This window comes from Anopheles funestus, unplaced genomic scaffold (genome assembly GCF_943734845.2).
Source record: "Anopheles funestus unplaced genomic scaffold, idAnoFuneDA-416_04 scaffold_26_ctg1, whole genome shotgun sequence".
In the NCBI taxonomy this organism is placed as follows: Eukaryota; Metazoa; Arthropoda; class Insecta; order Diptera; family Culicidae; genus Anopheles; species Anopheles funestus.
This window is the reverse complement of record NW_026045357.1, coordinates 340,738-358,813: the sequence shown is the minus strand read 5'-3', so window position 1 is coordinate 358,813 and position 18,076 is coordinate 340,738. Positions and strand designations below refer to the sequence as shown.

General features: G+C 47.7%; 2 long non-coding RNA genes across 2 annotated transcripts in view; both read left to right on the top strand.

The window, feature by feature from the left end:
* LOC125774542 (uncharacterized) overlaps positions 1 to 5,561 on the top strand; it is a 57,138-nt gene extending 51,577 nt beyond the window's left edge. The window contains exon 5 of the long non-coding RNA XR_007421029.1: positions 5,017 to 5,561. This is a non-coding gene — a long non-coding RNA (uncharacterized LOC125774542). The remainder of the gene's footprint in view (positions 1 to 5,016) is intronic.
* A 3,199-nt stretch (positions 5,562 to 8,760) lies between these two features.
* Positions 8,761 to 18,076, top strand: part of LOC125774541 (uncharacterized) — a 66,732-nt gene continuing 57,416 nt past the window's right edge. The window contains exon 1 of the long non-coding RNA XR_007421027.1: positions 8,761 to 11,596. This is a non-coding gene — a long non-coding RNA (uncharacterized LOC125774541). The remainder of the gene's footprint in view (positions 11,597 to 18,076) is intronic.

Sequence of the window (18,076 nt, the reverse complement as noted above, 5' to 3'; positions counted from 1 at the left end):
TAAGGTGTCTTGGCTAATGTGTCTTGGCTAAGGTGTCTTGGCTAATGTGTCTTGGCTAAGGTGTCTTGGCTAATGTGTCTCGGCTAAGGTGTCTTGGCTAATGTGCCTTGGCTAATGTGTCTTGGCTAATGTGTCTTGGCTAAGGTGTCTTGGCTAAGGTGTCTTGGCTAAGGTGTCTTGGCTAAGGTGTCTTGGCTAATGTGTCTCGGCTAAGGTGTCTTGGCTAAGGTGTCTTGGCTAAGGTGTCTTGGCTAAGGTGTCTTGGCTAAGGTGTCTTGGCTAATGTGTCTCGGCTAAGGTGTCTTGGCTTATGTGTCTTGGCTAAGGTGTCTTGGCTAATGTGTCTCGGCTAAGGTGTCTTGGCTTATGTGTCTTGGCTAAGGTGTCTTGGCTAAGGTGTCTTGGCTAATGTGTCTCGGCTAAGGCGTCTTGGCTAAGGTGTCTTGGCTAAGGTGTCTTGGCTAAGGTGTCTTGGCTAAGGTGTCTTGGCTAACGTGTCTTGGCTAAGGTGTCTTGGCTAATGTGTCTCGGCTAAGGTGTCTTGGCTAATGTGTCTTGGCTAAGGTGTCTTGGCTAAGGTGTCTTGGCTAAGGTGTCTTGGCTAAGGTGTCTTGGCTAATGTGTCTCGGCTAAGGTGTCTCGGCTAAGGTGTCTTGGCTAATATGTCTTGGCTAAGGTGTCTTGGCTAAGGTGTCTTGGCTAAGGTGTCTTGGCTGAGGTGTCTTGGCTAAGGTGTCTTGGCTTATGTGTCTCGGCTAAGGTGTCTTGGCTAAGGTGTCTTGGCTAAGGTGTCTTGGCTAAGGTGTCTTGGCTAATGTGTCTCGGCTAAGGTGTCTTGGCTAATGTGTCTTGGCTAAGGTGTCTTGGCTAAGGTGTCTTGGCTAAGGTGTCTTGGCTAATGTGTCTCGGCTAAAGTGTCTTGGCTAAGGTGTCTTGGCTAAGGTGTCTTGGCTAAGGTGTCTTGGCTAAGGTGTCTTGGCTAATGTGTCTCGGCTAAGGCGTCTTGGCTAAGGTGTCTTGGCTAAGGTGTCTTGGCTAAAGTGTCTTGGCTAAGGTGTCTTGGCTAAGGTGTCTCGGCTAATGTGTCTCGGCTAAAGTGTCTTGGCTAAGGTGTCTTGGCTAATGTGTCTCGGCTAATGTGTCTCGGCTAAGGTGTCTTGGCTAAGGTGTCTCGGCGAAAGTGTCTTGGCTAAGGTTTCTTGGCTTAGGTGTCTTGGCTAAGGTGTCTTGGCATATGTTTCTTGGCTAAGGTGTCTTGGCTAATGTGTCTCGGCTAAGGTGTCTTGGCCAAGGTGTCTTGGCTAATGTGTCTTGGCTAAGGTGTCTTGGCTAAGGTGTCTTGGCTAATGTGTCTTGGCTAAAGTGTCTTGGCTAAGGTGTCTTGGCTAATGTGTCTCGGCTAAAGTGTCTTGGCTAAGGTGTCTTGGCTAATGTGTCTTGGCTAAGGTGTCTTGGCTAAGGTGTCTTGGCTAATGTGTCTCGGCTAAGGTGTCTTGGCTAAGGTGTCTTGGCTAATGTGTCTCGGCTAAGGTGTCTTGGCTAATGTGTCTTGGCTAAGGTGTCTTGGCTAAAGTGTCTTGGCTAAGGTGTCTTGGCTAAGGTGTCTCGGCTAATGTGTCTCGGCTAAAGTGTCTTGGCTAAGGTGTCTTGGCTAAGGTGTCTTGGCTAAAGTGTCTTGGCTAAGGTGTCTTGGCTAATGTGTCTTGGCTAATGTGTCTCGGCTAAAGTGTCTTGGCTAAGGTGTCTTGGCTAAGGTGTCTTGGCTAAGGTGTCTTGGCTAATGTGTCTCGGCTAAGGTGTCTTGGCTAATGTGTCTCGGCTAAGCTGTCTTGGCTAATGTGTCTTGGCTAATGTGTCTTGGCTAAGGTGTCTTGGCTAAGGTGTCTTGGCTAATGTGTCTCGGCTTAAGTGTCTTGGCTAAGGTGTCTTGGCTAAGGTGTCTTGGCTAAGGTGTCTTGGCTAAGGTGTCTTGGCTAAGGTGTCTTGGCTATTGTGTCTTGGCTAAGGTGTCTTGGTTAAGGTGTCTTGGCTAAGGTGTCTTGGCTAAGGTGTCTTGGCTAAGGTGTCTTGGCTAATGTGTCTCGGCTAAGGTGTCTTGGCTATTGTGTCTTGGCTAAGGTGTCTTGGTTAAGGTGTCTTGGCTAAGGTGTCTTGGCTAAGGTGTCTTGGCTAATGTGTATTGGCTAATGTGTCTTGGCTAATGTGTCTTGGCTAAGGTGTCTTGGCTAAGGTGTCTTGGCTAAGGTGTCTTGGCTAAGGTGTCTTGGCTAAGGTGTCTTGGCTAATGTGTCTTGGCTAATGTGTCTTGGCTAAGGTGTCTTGGCTAAGGTGTCTTGGCTAATGTGTCTTGGCTAAAGTGTCTTGGCTTAGGTGTCTTGGCAAATGTGTCTCGGCTAAGGTGTCTTGGCTAAGGTGTCTTGGCTAAGGTGTCTTGGCTAATGTGTCTCGGCTAATGTGTCTTGGCTAAGGTGTCTTGGCTAAGGTGTCTTGGCTAATGTGTCTTGGCTAATGTGTCTTGGCTAAGGTGTCTTGGCTAAGGTGTCTTGGCTAATGTGTCTTGGCTAAGGTGTCTTGGCTAAAGTGTCTTGGCTAATGTGTCTTGGCTAAGGTGTCTTGGCTAAGGTGTCTTGGCTAAGGTGTCTTGGCTAAGGTGTCTTGGCTAAGGTGTCTTGGCTAAGGTGTCTTGGCTAATGTGTCTCGGCTAAGGTGTCTTGGCTAATGTGTCTTGGCTAATGTGTCTCGGCTAAGGTGTCTTGGCTAAGGTGTCTTGGCTAATGTGTCTCGGCTAAGGTGTCTTGGCTAATGTGTCTCGGCTAAGGTGTCTTGGCTAATGTGTCTTGGCTAATGTGTCTTGGCTAAGGTGTCTTGGCTAAGGTGTCTTGGCTAATGTGTCTCGGCTTAAGTGTCTTGGCTAAGGTGTCTTGGCTAAGGTGTCTTGGCTAAGGTGTCTTGGCTAAGGTGTCTTGGCTAAGGTGTCTTGGCTATTGTGTCTTGGCTAAGGTGTCTTGGTTAAGGTGTCTTGGCTAAGGTGTCTTGGCTAAGGTGTCTTGGCTAAGGTGTCTTGGCTAATGTGTCTCGGCTAAGGTGTCTTGGCTATTGTGTCTTGGCTAAGGTGTCTTGGTTAAGGTGTCTTGGCTAAGGTGTCTTGGCTAAGGTGTCTTGGCTAATGTGTATTGGCTAATGTGTCTTGGCTAATGTGTCTTGGCTAATGTGTCTCGGCTAAAGTGTCTTGGCTAAGGTGTCTTGGCTAAGGTGTCTTGGCTAAGGTGTCTTGGCTAATGTGTCTCGGCTAAGGTGTCTTGGCTAATGTGTCTCGGCTAAGCTGTCTTGGCTAATGTGTCTTGGCTAATGTGTCTTGGCTAAGGTGTCTTGGCTAAGGTGTCTTGGCTAATGTGTCTCGGCTTAAGTGTCTTGGCTAAGGTGTCTTGGCTAAGGTGTCTTGGCTAAGGTGTCTTGGCTAAGGTGTCTTGGCTAAGGTGTCTTGGCTATTGTGTCTTGGCTAAGGTGTCTTGGTTAAGGTGTCTTGGCTAAGGTGTCTTGGCTAAGGTGTCTTGGCTAAGGTGTCTTGGCTAATGTGTCTCGGCTAAGGTGTCTTGGCTATTGTGTCTTGGCTAAGGTGTCTTGGTTAAGGTGTCTTGGCTAAGGTGTCTTGGCTAAGGTGTCTTGGCTAATGTGTATTGGCTAATGTGTCTTGGCTAATGTGTCTTGGCTAAGGTGTCTTGGCTAAGGTGTCTTGGCTAAGGTGTCTTGGCTAAGGTGTCTTGGCTAAGGTGTCTTGGCTAATGTGTCTTGGCTAATGTGTCTTGGCTAAGGTGTCTTGGCTAAGGTGTCTTGGCTAATGTGTCTTGGCTAAAGTGTCTTGGCTTAGGTGTCTTGGCAAATGTGTCTCGGCTAAGGTGTCTTGGCTAAGGTGTCTTGGCTAAGGTGTCTTGGCTAATGTGTCTCGGCTAATGTGTCTTGGCTAAGGTGTCTTGGCTAAGGTGTCTTGGCTAATGTGTCTTGGCTAATGTGTCTTGGCTAAGGTGTCTTGGCTAAGGTGTCTTGGCTAATGTGTCTTGGCTAAGGTGTCTTGGCTAAGGTGTCTTGGCTAATGTGTCTTGGCTAAGGTGTCTTGGCTAAGGTGTCTTGGCTAAGGTGTCTTGGCTAAGGTGTCTTGGCTAAGGTGTCTTGGCTAAGGTGTCTTGGCTAATGTGTCTCGGCTAAGGTGTCTTGGCTAATGTGTCTTGGCTAATGTGTCTCGGCTAAGGTGTCTTGGCTAAGGTGTCTTGGCTAATGTGTCTCGGCTAAGGTGTCTTGGCTAATGTGTCTCGGCTAAGCTGTCTTGGCTAATGTGTCTTGGCTAATGTGTCTTGGCTAAGGTGTCTTGGCTAAGGTGTCTTGGCTAATGTGTCTCGGCTTAAGTGTCTTGGCTAAGGTGTCTTGGCTAAGGTGTCTTGGCTAAGGTGTCTTGGCTAAGGTGTCTTGGCTAAGGTGTCTTGGCTATTGTGTCTTGGCTAAGGTGTCTTGGTTAAGGTGTCTTGGCTAAGGTGTCTTGGCTAAGGTGTCTTGGCTAAGGTGTCTTGGCTAATGTGTCTCGGCTAAGGTGTCTTGGCTATTGTGTCTTGGCTAAGGTGTCTTGGCTAAGGTGTCTTGGCTAAGGTGTCTTGGCTAAGGTGTCTTGGCTAATGTGTATTGGCTAATGTGTCTTGGCTAATGTGTCTTGGCTAAGGTGTCTTGGCTAAGGTGTCTTGGCTAAGGTGTCTTGGCTAAGGTGTCTTGGCTAAGGTGTCTTGGCTAATGTGTCTTGGCTAATGTGTCTTGGCTAAGGTGTCTTGGCTAAGGTGTCTTGGCTAATGTGTCTTGGCTAAAGTGTCTTGGCTTAGGTGTCTTGGCAAATGTGTCTCGGCTAAGGTGTCTTGGCTAAGGTGTCTTGGCTAAGGTGTCTTGGCTAATGTGTCTCGGCTAATGTGTCTTGGCTAAGGTGTCTTGGCTAAGGTGTCTTGGCTAATGTGTCTTGGCTAATGTGTCTTGGCTAAGGTGTCTCGGCTAAGGTGTCTTGGCTAATGTGTCTCGGCTAAGGTGTCTTGGCTAAAGTGTCTTGGCTAATGTGTCTTGGCTAAGGTGTCTTGGCTAAGGTGTCTTGGCTAAGGTGTCTTGGCTAAGGTGTCTTGGCTAAGGTGTCTTGGCTAAGGTGTCTTGGCTAATGTGTCTCGGCTAAGGTGTCTTGGCTAAGGTGTCTTGGCTAAGGTGTCTTGGCTAATGTGTCTTGGCTAAAGTGTCTCGGCTAATGTGTCTCGGCTAAAGTGTCTTGGCTTAGGTGTCTTGGCTAAGGTGTCTTGGCTAAGGTGCCTTGGCTAAGGTGTCTTGGCTAATGTGTCTCGGCTAATGTGTCTTGGCTAAGGTGTCTTGGCTAAGGTGTCTTGGCTAAGGTGTCTCGGCTAATGTGTCTTGGCTAAGGTGTCTTGGCTAATGTGTCTTGGCTAATGTGTCTTGGCTAAGGTGTCTTGGCTAATGTGTCTCGGCTAATGTGTCTTTGCTAAGGTGTCTTGGCTAATGTGTCTCGGCTAATGTGTCTTGGCTAAGGTGTCTTGGCTAATGTGTCTCGGCTAAGGTTTCTTGGCTAAGGTGTCTTGGCTAAGGTGTCTTGGCTAAGGTGTCTTGGCTAAGGTGTCTTGGCTAATGTGTCTTGGCTAAGGTGTCTTGGCTAAGGTGTCTTGGCTAAGGTGTCTTGGCTAAGGTGTCTTGGCTAATGTGTCTCGGCTAAGGTGTCTTGGCTAAAGTGTCTTGGCTAATGTGTCTTGGCTAAGGTGTCTTGGCTAATGTGTCTTGGCTAAGGTGTCTTGGCTAAGGTGTCTTGGCTGAGGTGTCATGGCTAAGGTGTCTTGGCTAAGGTGTCTTGGCTAAGGTGTCTTGGCTAATGTGTCTTGGCTAATGTGTCTTGGCTAATGTGTCTTGGCTAATGTGTCTTGGCTAAGGTGTCTTGGCTAAGGTGTCTTGGCTAAGGTGTCTTGGCTAAGGTGTCTTGGCTAATGTGTCTTGGCTAAGGTGTCTTGGCTAATGTGTCTTGGCTAAGGTGTCTTGGCTAAGGTGTCTTGGCTAAGGTGTCTCGGCTAATGTGTCTTGGCTAAGGTGTCTTGGCTAATGTGTCTTGGCTAATGTGTCTTGGCTAAGGTGTCTTGGCTAATGTGTCTCGGCTAATGTGTCTTTGCTAAGGTGTCTTGGCTAATGTGTCTCGGCTAATGTGTCTTGGCTAAGGTGTCTTGGCTAATGTGTCTCGGCTAAGGTTTCTTGGCTAAGGTGTCTTGGCTAAGGTGTCTTGGCTAAGGTGTCTTGGCTAAGGTGTCTTGGCTAATGTGTCTTGGCTAAGGTGTCTTGGCTAAGGTGTCTTGGCTAAGGTGTCTTGGCTAAGGTGTCTTGGCTAATGTGTCTCGGCTAAGGTGTCTTGGCTAAAGTGTCTTGGCTAATGTGTCTCGGCTAAGGTGTCTTGGCTAATGTGTCTTGGCTAATGTGTCTTGGCTAATGTGTCTTGGCTTAGGTGTCTTGGCTAAGGTGTCTTGGCTAAGGTGTCTTGGCTAAGGTGTCTTGGCTAATGTGTCTTGGCTAAGGTGTCTTGGCTAATGTGTCTTGGCTAATGTGTCTTGGCTAAGGTGTCTTGGCTAAGGTGTCTTGGCTAAGGTGTCTTGGCTAAGGTGTCTTGGCTAATGTGTCTTGGCTAAGGTGTCTTGGCTAAGGTGTCTTGGCTAAGGTGTCTTGGCTGAGGTGTCTTGGCTAAGGTGTCTCGGCTAAGGTGTCTTGGCTAAGGTGTCTTGGCTAAGGTGTCTTGGCTAAGGTGTCTTGGCTAATGTGTCTTGGCTAATGTGTCTTGGCTAAGGTGTTTTGGCTAAGGTGTCTTGGCTAATGTGTCTTGGCTAAGGTGTCTTGGCTAAGGTGTCTTGGCTAAGGTGTCTTGGCTAATGTGTCTCGGCTAAGGTGTCTTGGCTAAGGTGTCTTGGCTAATGTGTCTTGGCTAAGGTGTCTTGGCTAAGGTGTCTTGGCTAATGTGTCTCGGCTTAGGTGTCTTGGCTAAGGTGTCTTGGCTAAGGTGTCTTGGCTAAGGTGTCTTGGCTAATGTGTCTCGGCTAATGTGTCTTGGCTAAGGTGTCTTGGCTAAGGTGTCTTGGCTAATGTGTCTCGGCTAAGGTGTCTTGGCTAAGGTGTCTTGGCTAATGTGTCTTGGCTAAGGTGTCTTGGCTAAGGTGTCTTGGCTAATGTGTCTCGGCTTAGGTGTCTTGGCTAAGGTGTCTTGGCTAAGGTGTCTTGGCTAATGTGTCTTGGCTAATGTGTCTTGGCTAAGGTGTCTTGGCTAATGTGTCTTGGCTAAGGTGTCTTGGCTAAGGTGTCTTGGCTAAGGTGTCTTGGCTAATGTGTCTTGGCTAAGGTGTCTTGGCTAATGTGTCTTGGCTAAGGTGTCTTGGCCAAGGTGTCTTGGCTAAGGTGTCTCGGCTAATGTGTCTTGGCTAAGGTGTCTTAGCTAAGGTGTCTTGGCTAATGTGTTTTGGCTAAGGTGTCTTGGCTAATGTGTCTTGGCTAAGGTGTCTTGGCTAAGGTGTCTTGGCTAAGGTGTCTTGGCTAAGGTGTCTTGGCTAATGTGTCTTGGCTAATGTGTCTTGGCTAAAGTGTCTTGGCTAAGGTGTCTTGGCTAATGTGTTTCGGCTAAGGTGTCTTGGCTAAGGTGTCTTGGCTAAGGTGTCTCGGCTAATGTGTCTTGGCTAAGGTGTCTTAGCTAAGGTGTCTTGGCTAATGTGTTTTGGCTAAGGTGTCTTGGCTAATGTGTCTTGGCTAAGGTGTCTTGGCTAAGGTGTCTTGGCTAAGGTGTCTTGGCTAAGGTGTCTTGGCTAATGTGTCTTGGCTAAGGTGTCTTGGCTAATGTGTCTTGGCTAAGGTGTCTTGGCTAAGGTGTCTTGGCTAAGGTGTCTTGGCTAATGTGTCTCGGCTAAGGTGTCTTGGCTAAGGTGTCTTGGCTAATGTGTCTTGGCTAAGGTGTCTTGGCTAAGGTGTCTTGGCTAATGTGTCTCGGCTTAGGTGTCTTGGCTAAGGTGTCTTGGCTAAGGTGTCTTGGCTAAGGTGTCTTGGCTAATGTGTCTCGGCTAATGTGTCTTGGCTAAGGTGTCTTGGCAAAGGTGTCTTGGCTAATGTGTCTCGGCTAAGGTGTCTTGGCTAAGGTGTCTTGGCTAATGTGTCTTGGCTAAGGTGTCTTGGCTAAGGTGTCTTGGCTAATGTGTCTCGGCTTAGGTGTCTTGGCTAAGGTGTCTTGGCTAAGGTGTCTTGGCTAATGTGTCTTGGCTAATGTGTCTTGGCTAAGGTGTCTTGGCTAATGTGTCTTGGCTAAGGTGTCTTGGCTAAGGTGTCTTGGCTAAGGTGTCTTGGCTAATGTGTCTCGGCTAAGGTGTCTTGGCTAATGTGTCTTGGCTAATGTGTCTTGGCTAAGGTGTCTTGTCTAAGGTGTCTTGGCTAATGTGTCTTGGCTAAAGTGTCTTGGCTAAGGTGTCTTGGCTAAGGTGTCTTGGCTAATGTGTCTTGGCTAAGGTGTCTTGGCTAATGTGTCTTGGCTAATGTGTCTCGGCTTATGTGTCTTGGCTAATGTGTCTTGGCTAAAGTGTCTTGGCTAAGGTGTCTTGGCTAAGGTGTCTTGGCTAATGTGTCTTGGCTTATGTGCCTTGGCTAAGGTGTCTTCGCTAAGGTGTCTTGGCTAAGGTGTCTCGGCTAATGTGTCTTGGCTAAAGTGTCTTGGCTAAGGTGTCTTGGCTAAGGTGTCTTGGCTAATGTGTCTTGGCTGAGGTGTCTTGGCTAAGGTGTCTCGGCTAATGTGTCTTGGCTAAGGTGTCTTGGCTAAGGTGTCTCGGCTAATGTGTCTTGGCTAAGGTGTCTTAGCTAAGGTGTCTTGGCTAATGTGTTTTGGCTAAGGTGTCTTGGCTAATGTGTCTTGGCTAAGGTGTCTTGGCTAAGGTGTCTTGGCTAAGGTGTCTTGGCTAATGTGTCTTGGCTAAGGTGTCTTGGCTAATGTGTCTTGGCTAAGGTGTCTTGGCTAAGGTGTCTTGGCTAATGTGTCTTGGCTAAGGTGTCTTGGCTAAGGTGTCTTGGCTAATGTGTCTCGGCTTAGGTGTCTTGGCTAAGGTGTCTTGGCTAAGGTGTCTTGGCTAAGGTGTCTTGGCTAATGTGTCTCGGCTAATGTGTCTTGGCTAAGGTGTCTTGGCTAAGGTGTCTTGGCTAATGTGTCTCGGCTAAGGTGTCTTGGCTAAGGTGTCTTGGCTAATGTGTCTTGGCTAAGGTGTCTTGGCTAAGGTGTCTTGGCTAATGTGTCTCGGCTTAGGTGTCTTGGCTAAGGTGTCTTGGCTAAGGTGTCTTGGCTAATGTGTCTTGGCTAAGGTGTCTTGGCTAAGGTGTCTTGGCTAAGGTGTCTTGGCTAAGGTGTCTTGGCTAAGGTGTCTTGGCTAAGGTGTCTCGGCTAATGTGTCTTGGCTAATGTGTCTTGGCTAAAGTGTCTTGGCTAAGGTGTCTTGGCTAAGGTGTCTTGGCTAATGTGTCTTGGCTAAGGTGTCTTGGCTAATGTGTCTTGGCTAATGTGTCTCGGCTTATGTGTCTTGGCTAATGTGTCTTGGCTAAGGTGTCTTGGCTAAGGTGTCTTGGCTAAGGTGTCTTGGCTAATGTGTCTTGGCTAAGGTGTCTTGGCTAATGTGTCTTGGCTAAGGTGTCTTGGCTAAGGTGTCTTGGCTAATGTGTCTTGGCTAAGGTGTCTTGGCTAAGGTGTCTTGGCTAATGTGTCTCGGCTTAGGTGTCTTGGCTAAGGTGTCTTGGCTAAGGTGTCTTGGCTAAGGTGTCTTGGCTAATGTGTCTCGGCTAATGTGTCTTGGCTAAGGTGTCTTGGCTAAGGTGTCTTGGCTAATGTGTCTCGGCTAAGGTGTCTTGGCTAAGGTGTCTCGGCTAATGTGTCTTGGCTAAGGTGTCTTGGCTAAGGTGTCTTGGCTAATGTGTCTCGGCTAAGGTGTCTTGGCTAAGGTGTCTTGGCTAATGTGTCTTGGCTAAGGTGTCTTGGCTAAGGTGTCTTGGCTAATGTGTCTCGGCTTAGGTGTCTTGGCTAAGGTGTCTTGGCTAAGGTGTCTTGGCTAAGGTGTCTCGGCTAAGGTGTCTTGGCTAAGGTGTCTTGGCTAATGTGTCTTGGCTAAGGTGTCTTGGCTAAGGTGTCTTGGCTAATGTGTCTCGGCTTAGGTGTCTTGGCTAAGGTGTCTTGGCTAAGGTGTCTTGGCTAAGGTGTCTCGGCTAATGTGTCTTGGCTAATGTGTCTTGGCTAAAGTGTCTTGGCTAAGGTGTCTTGGCTAAGGTGTCTTGGCTAATGTGTCTCGGCTAAGGTGTCTTGGCTAAGGTGTCTTGGCTAATGTGTCTTGGCTAAGGTGTCTTGGCTAAGGTGTCTTGGCTAATGTGTCTCGGCTAAGGTGTCTTGGCTAAGGTGTCTTGGCTAATGTGTCTTGGCTAAGGTGTCTTGGCTAAGGTGTCTTGGCTAATGTGTCTTGGCTAAGGTGTCTTGGCTAATGTGTCTTGGCTAATGTGTCTTGGCTAAGGTGTCTCGGCTAATGTGTCTTGGCTAAGGTGTCTTGGCTAAAGTGTCTTGGCTAAGGTGTCTTGGCTAAGGTGTCTTGGCTAAGGTGTCTTGGCTAAGGTGTCTTGGCTAAGGTGTCTCGGCTAATGTGTCTTGGCTAATGTGTCTTGGCTAAAGTGTCTTGGCTAAGGTGTCTTGGCTAAGGTGTCTTGGCTAATGTGTCTTGGCTAATGTGTCTCGGCTTATGTGTCTTGGCTAATGTGTCTTGGCTAAAGTGTCTTGGCTAATGTGTCTCGGCTAATGTGTCTTGGCTAAGGTGTCTTGGCTAAGGTGTCTTGGCTAATGTGTCTCGGCTAAGGTGTCTTGGCTAAGGTGTCTTGGCTAATGTGTCTTGGCTAAGGTGTCTTGGCTAAGGTGTCTTGGCTAATGTGTCTCGGCTTAGGTGTCTTGGCTAAGGTGTCTTGGCTAAGGTGTCTTGGCTAAGGTGTCTCGGCTAAGGTGTCTTGGCTAAGGTGTCTTGGCTAATGTGTCTTGGCTAAGGTGTCTTGGCTAAGGTGTCTTGGCTAATGTGTCTCGGCTTAGGTGTCTTGGCTAAGGTGTCTTGGCTAAGGTGTCTCGGCTAATGTGTCTTGGCTAATGTGTCTCGGCTAATGTGTCTTGGCTAAGGTGTCTTGGCTAAGGTGTCTTGGCTAATGTGTCTCGGCTAAGGTGTCTTGGCTAAGGTGTCTTGGCTAATGTGTCTTGGCTAAGGTGTCTTGGCTAAGGTGTCTTGGCTAATGTGTCTCGGCTTAGGTGTCTTGGCTAAGGTGTCTTGGCTAAGGTGTCTTGGCTAATGTGTCTTGGCTAATGTGTCTTGGCTAATGTGTCTCGGCTAATGTGTCTTGGCTAAGGTGTCTTGGCTAAAGTGTCTTGGCTAAGGTGTCTTGGCTAAGGTGTCTTGGCTAAGGTGTCTTGGCTAAGGTGTCTTGGCTAAGGTGTCTCGGCTAATGTGTCTTGGCTAATGTGTCTTGGCTAAAGTGTCTTGGCTAAGGTGTCTTGGCTAAGGTGTCTTGGCTAATGTGTCTTGGCTAAGGTGTCTTGGCTAATGTGTCTTGGCTAATGTGTCTCGGCTTATGTGTCTTGGCTAATGTGTCTTGGCTAAAGTGTCTTGGCTAAGGTGTATTGGCTAATGTGTCTTGGCTAAGGTGTCTTGGCTTATGTGTCTTGGCTAAGGTGTCTTCGCTAAGGTGTCTTGGCTAATGTGTCTCGGCTAAGGTGTCTTGGCTAAAGTGTCTTGGCTAAGGTGTCTTGGCTAAGGTGTCTTGGCTAATGTGTCTTGGCTGAGGTGTCTTGGCTAATGTGTCTTGGCTAAGGTGTCTTGGCTAAGGTGTCTTTACTAATGTGTTTTGGCTAAGGTGTCTTGGCTAATGTGTCTTGGCTAAGGTGTCTTGGCTAAGGTGTCTTGGCTAATGTATCTTGGCTAATGTGTCTTGGCTAATGTGTCTTGGCTTAGGTGTCTCGGCTAAAGTGTCTTCTCTAAGGTGTCTTGGCTAAGGTGTCTTGGCTAAGGTGTCTTGGCTAATGTGTCTTGGCTAATGTGTCTTGGCTAAGGTGTCTTGGCTAATGTGTCTCGGCTAAGGTGTCTTGGCTAATGTGTCTTGACTAAAGTGTCTTGGCTAAGGTGTCTTGGCTAAGGTGTCTTGGCCAATGTGTCTTGGCTAAGGTGTCTTGGCTAATGTGTCTTGGCTAAGGTGTCTTGGCTAATGTGTCTTGGCTAAGGTGTCTCGGCTAATGTGTCTTGGCTAAAGTGTCTTGGCTAAGGTGTCTTGGCTAATGTGTCTTGGCTAAGGTGTCTTGGCTAATGTGTCTTGGCTAATGTGTCTTGGCTAAAGTGTCTTGGCTAAGGTGTCTTGGCTAAGGTGTCTTGGCTTAGGTGTCTTGGCTAAGGTGTCTTGGCTAAGGTGTCTTGGCTTAGGTGTCTTGGCTAAGGTGTCTTGGCTAATGTGTCTTGGCTAATGTGTCTTGGCTAAGGTGTCTTGGCTAAGGTGTCTTGGCTAATGTGTCTTGGCTAATGTGTCTTGGCTAAGGTGTCTTGGCTAATGTGTCTTGGCTAAGGTGTCTTGGCTAAGGTGTCTAGGCTAATGTGTCTTGGCTAAGGTGTCTTGGCAAAGGTGTCTTGGCTAAGGTGTCTTGGATAAGGTGTCTTGGCTAATGTGTCTTGGCTAAGGTGTCTTGGCTAAGGTGTCTTGGCTAATGTGTCTTGGCTAATGTGTCTTGGCTAAGGTGTCTTGGCTAAAGTGTCTTGGCTAAGGTGTCTTGGCTAATGTGTCTTGGCTAAAGTATCTTGGCTTAGGTGTCTTGGCTAATGTGTCTCGGCTAAGGTGTCTTGGCTAAGGTGTCTTGGCTGATGTGTCTTGGCTAAGGTGTCTTGGCTAATGTGTCTTGGCTAAGGTGTCTTGGCTAATGTGGCTCGGCTTAGGTGTCTTGGCTAATGTGTCTTGGCTAAAGTGTCTTGGCTAAGGTGTCTTGGCTAAGGTGTCTTGGCTAAGGTGTCTTGGCTAAGGTGTCTTGGCTAATGTGTCTTGGCTAATGTGTCTTGGCTAAGGTGTCTTGGCTAATGTGTCTCGGCAAAGGTGTCTTGGCTAATGTGTCTTGGCTAATGTGTCTTGGCTAAGGTGTCTTTGCTAAGGTGTCTTGGCTAAAGTGTCTTGGCTAAGGTGTCTTGGCTAATGTGTCTTGGCTAAGGTGTCTTGGCTAAGGTGTCTAGGCTAATGTGTCTTGGCTAAGGAGTCTTGGCTAATGTGTCTTGGCTAAGGTGTCTTGGCTAATGTGTCTTGGCTAAAGTGTCTTGGCTTAGGTGTCTTGGCTAATGTGTCTTGGCTAAGGTGTCTTGGCTAAGGTGTCTCGGCTTATGTGTCTTGGCTAATGTGTCTTGGCTAAAGTGTCTTGGCTAATGTGTCTCGGCTAAAGTGTCTTGGCTTATGTGTTTTGGCTAAGGTGTCTCGGCTTATGTGTCTTGGCTAATGTGTCTTGGCTAAAGTGTCTTGGCTAAGGTGTCTTGGCTAAGGTGTCTTGGCTAAGGTGTCTTGGCTAATGTGTCTTGGCTAAGGTGTCTTGGCTAATGTGTCTTGGCTAAGGTGTCTTGGCTAAGGTGTCTTGGCTAAGGTGTCTTGGCTAATGTGTCTCGGCTAATGTGTCTTGGCTAAGGTGTCTTGGCTAATGTGTCTTGGCTAATGTGTCTTGGCTAAGGTGTCTTGGCTAATGTGTCTCGGCTAATGTGTCTTGGCTAAGGTGTCTTGGCTAATGTGTCTCGGCTAATGTGTCTTGGCTAAGGTGTCTTGGCTAAGGTGTCTTGGCTAATGTGTCTTGGCTAATGTGTCTTGGCTAATGTGTCTCGGCTAAGGTGTCTTGGCTTATGTGTCTTGGCTAATGTGTCTTGGCTAAAGTGTCTTGGCTAATGTGTCTCGGCTAAAGTGTCTTGGCTTATGTGTCTTGGCTAATGTGTCTTGGCTAATGTGTCTTGGCTAAGGTGTCTTGGCTAAAGTGTCTTGGCTAAGGTGTCTTGGCTAAGGTGTCTTGGCTAAGGTGTCTTGGCTAAGGTGTCTTGGCTAAGGTGTCTTGGCTAAGGTGTCTTGGCTAAGGTGTCTTGGCTAAGGTGTCTTGGCTAAGGTGTCTTGGCTAATGTGTCTCGGCTAATGTGTCTTGGCTAAGGTGTCTTGACTAAGGTGTCTTGGCTAATGTGTCTTGGCTAAGGTGTCTTGGCTAAGGTGTCTTGGCTAATGTGTCTTGGCTAATGTGTCTTGGCTAAAGTGTCTTGGCTAAGGTGTCTTGGCTAAGGTGTCTTGGCTAAGGTGTCTTGGCTAATGTGTCTCGGCTAATGTGTCTTGGATAAGGTGTCTTGGCTAAGGTGTCTTGGCTAATGTGTCTTGGCTAATGTGTCTTGGCTAAGGTGTCTTGGCTAATGTGTCTTGGCTAATGTGTCTTGGCTAAGGTGTCTTGGCTAATGTGTCTCGGCTAATGTGTCTTGGCTAAGGTGTCTTGGCTAATGTGTCTTGGCTAAGGTGTCTTGGCTAATGTGTCTTGGCTAAGGTGTCTTGGCTAATGTGTCTTGGCTAAGGTGTCTTGGCTAAGGTGTCTTGGCTAATGTGTCTTGGCTAAAGTGTCTTGGCTTAGGTGTCTTGGCTAAGGTGTCTTGGCTAATGTGTCTTGGCTAAAGTGTCTTGGCTAAGGTGTCTTGGCTAAGGTGTCTTGGCTAAGGTGTCTTGGCTAAGGTGTCTTGGCTAATGTGTCTCGGCTAATGTGTCTTGGATAAGGTGTCTTGGCTAAGGTGTCTTGGCTAATGTGTCTCGGCTAATGTGTCTTGGCTAAGGTGTCTTGGCTAATGTGTCTTGGCTAATGTGTCTTGGCTAATGTGTCTTGGCTAAGGTGTCTTGGCTAAGGTGTCTTGGCTAAGGTGTCTTGGCTAAGGTGTCTTGGCTAAGGTGTCTTGGCTAATGTGTCTTGGCTAAGGTGTCTTGGCTTAGGTGTCTTGGCTAAGGTGTCTTGGCTAATGTGTCTTGGCTAAAGTGTCTTGGCTAAGGTGTCTTGGCTAAGGTGTCTTGGCTAAGGTGTCTTGGCTAAGGTGTCTTGGCTAATGTGTCTCGGCTAATGTGTCTTGGATAAGGTGTCTTGGCTAAGGTGTCTTGGCTAATGTGTCTCGGCTAATGTGTCTTGGCTAATGTGTCTCGGCTAAAGTGTCTTGGCTAATGTGTTTTGGCTAAGGTGTCTTGGCTAATGTGTCTTGGCTAAAGTGTCTTGGCTTAGGTGTCTTGGCTAATGTGTCTCGGCTAAGGTGTCTCGGCTAAGGTGTCTTGGCTAATGTGTCTTGGCTAAGGTGTCTTGGCTAATGTGTCTTGGCTAAGGTGTCTTGGCTAATGTGTCTCGGCTAAGGTGTCTTGGCTAATGTGTCTTGGCTAAAGTGTCTTGGCTAAGGTGTCTTGGCTAAGGTGTCTTGGCTAAGGTGTCTTGGCTAAGGTGTCTTGGCTAAAGTGTCTTGGCTAAGGTGTCTTGGCTAAGGTGTCTTGGATAATGTGTCTTGGCTAAGGTGTCTTGGCTAATGTGTCTTGGCTAAGGTGTCTCGGCTAATGTGTCTTAGCTAATGTGTCTTGGCTAAAGTGTCTTGGCTAAGGTGTCTTGGCTAAGGTGTCTTGGCTAATGTGTCTTGGCTAATGTGTCTTGGCTAATGTGTCTCGGCTAAAGTGTCTTGGCTAATGTGTTTTGGCTAAGGTGTCTTGGCTAATGTGTCTTGGCTAAAGTGTCTTGGCTTAGGTGTCTTGGCTAATGTGTCTCGGCTAAGGTGTCTCGGCTAAGGTGTCTTGGCTAATGTGTCTTGGCTTAGGTGTCTTGGCTAATGTGTCTTGGCTAAGGTGTCTTGGCTAATGTGTCTTGGCTAAGGTGTCTTGGCTAATGTGTCTTGGCTAAGGTGTTTGGCTAAGGTGTCTTGGCTAATGTGTCTTGGCTAAAGTGTCTTGGCTAAGGTGTCTTGGCTAAGGTGTCTTGGCTAAGGTGTCTTGGCTAATGTGTCTTGGCTAAAGTGTCTTGGCTTAGGTGTCTTGGCTAATGTGTCTTGGCTAAGGTGTCTTGGCTAAGGTGTCTCGGCTAATGTGTCTTGGCTAATGTGTCTTGGCTAAAGTGTCTTGGCTAAGGTGTCTTGGCTAATGTGTCTTGGCTAATGTGTCTCGGCTAAAGTGTCTTGGCTAATGTGTTTTGGCTAAGGTGTCTTGGCTAAGGTGTCTTGGCTAATGTGTCTTGGCTAAAGTGTCTTGGCTTAGGTGTCTTGGCTAATGTGTCTTGGCTAAGGTGTCTTGGCTAAGGTGTCTCGGCTAATGTGTCTTGGCTAATGTGTCTTGGCTAAAGTGTCTTGGCTAAGATGTCTTGGCTAATGTGTCTTGGCTAATGTGTCTCGGCTAAAGTGTCTTGGCTAATGTGTTTTGGCTAAGGTGTCTCGGCTAAGGTGTCTTGGCTAATGTGTCTTGGCTAAGGTGTCTTGGCTAATGTGTCTCGGCTAAGGTGTCTTGGCTAATGTGTCTTGGCTAAGGTGTCTTGGCTAATGTGTCTTGGCTAAGGTGTCTTGGCTAAGGTGTCTTGGCTAATGTGTCTTGGCTAAAGTGTCTTGGCTTAGGTGTCTTGGCTAATGTGTCTCGGCTAAGGTGTCTTGGCTAAGGTGTCTTGGCTAATGTGTCTTGGCTAAGGTGTCTTGGCTAATGTGTCTTGGCTAAGGTGTCTTGGCTAAGGTGTCTTGGCTAAGGTGTCTTGGCTAAGGTGTCTTGGCTAAGGTGTCTTGGCTAATGTGTCTCGGCTAATGTGTCTTGGCTAAGGTGTCTTGACTAAGGTGTCTTGGCTAATGTGTCTTGGCTAAGGTGTCTTGGCTAAGGTGTCTTGGCTAATGTGTCTTGGCTAAAGTGTCTTGGCTAAGGTGTCTTGGCTAAGGTGTCTTGGCTAAGGTGTCTTGGCTAAGGTGTCTTGGCTAATGTGTCTCGGCTAATGTGTCTTGGATAAGGTGTCTTGGCTAAGGTGTCTTGGCTAATGTGTCTCGGCTAATGTGTCTTGGCTAAGGTGTCTTGGCTAATGTGTCTTGGCTAATGTGTCTTGGCTAAGGTGTCTTGGCTAATGTGTCTCGGCTAATGTGTCTTGGCTAAGGTGTCTTGGCTAATGTGTCTTGGCTAAGGTGTCTTGGCTAATGTGTCTTGGCTAAGGTGTCTTGGCTAATGTGTCTTGGATAAGGTGTCTTGGCTTAGGTGTCTTGGCTAATGTGTCTCGGCTAAGGTGTCTTGGCTAAGGTGTCTTGGCTAATGTGTCTTGGCTAAGGTGTCTTGGCTAATGTGTCTTGGCTAAGGTGTCTTGGCTAAGGTGTCTTGGCTAAGGTGTCTTGGCTAAGGTGTCTTGGCTAAGGTGTCTTGGCTAATGTGTCTCGGCTAATGTGTCTTGGCTAAGGTGTCTTGACTAAGGTGTCTTGGCTAATGTGTCTTGGCTAAGGTGTCTTGGCTAAGGTGTCTAGGCTAATGTGTCTTGGCTAAGGTGTCTCGGCTAAGGTGTCTTGGCTAATGTGTCTTAACTAAGGTGTCTTGGCTAATGTGTCTTGGCTAAGGTGTCTCGGCTAATGTGTCTTGGATAAGGTGTCTTGGCTAAGGTGTCTTGGCTAATGTGTCTCGGCTAATGTGTCTTGGCTAAGGTGTCTTGGCTAATGTGTCTTGGCTAATGTGTCTTGGCTAAGGTGTCTTGGCTAATGTGTCTCGGCTAATGTGTCTTGGCTAAGGTGTCTTGGCTAATGTGTCTTGGCTAAGGTGTCTTGGCTAATGTGTCTTGGCTAAGGTGTCTTGGCTAATGTGTCTTGGCTAAGGTGTCTTGGCTAAGGTGTCTTGGCTAATGTGTCTTGGCTAAAGTGTCTTGGCTTAGGTGTCTTGGCTAAGGTGTCTTGGCTAATGTGTCTTGGCTAAAGTGTCTTGGCTAAGGTGTCTTGGCTAAGGTGTCTTGGCTAAGGTGTCTTGGCTAAGGTGTCTTGGCTAA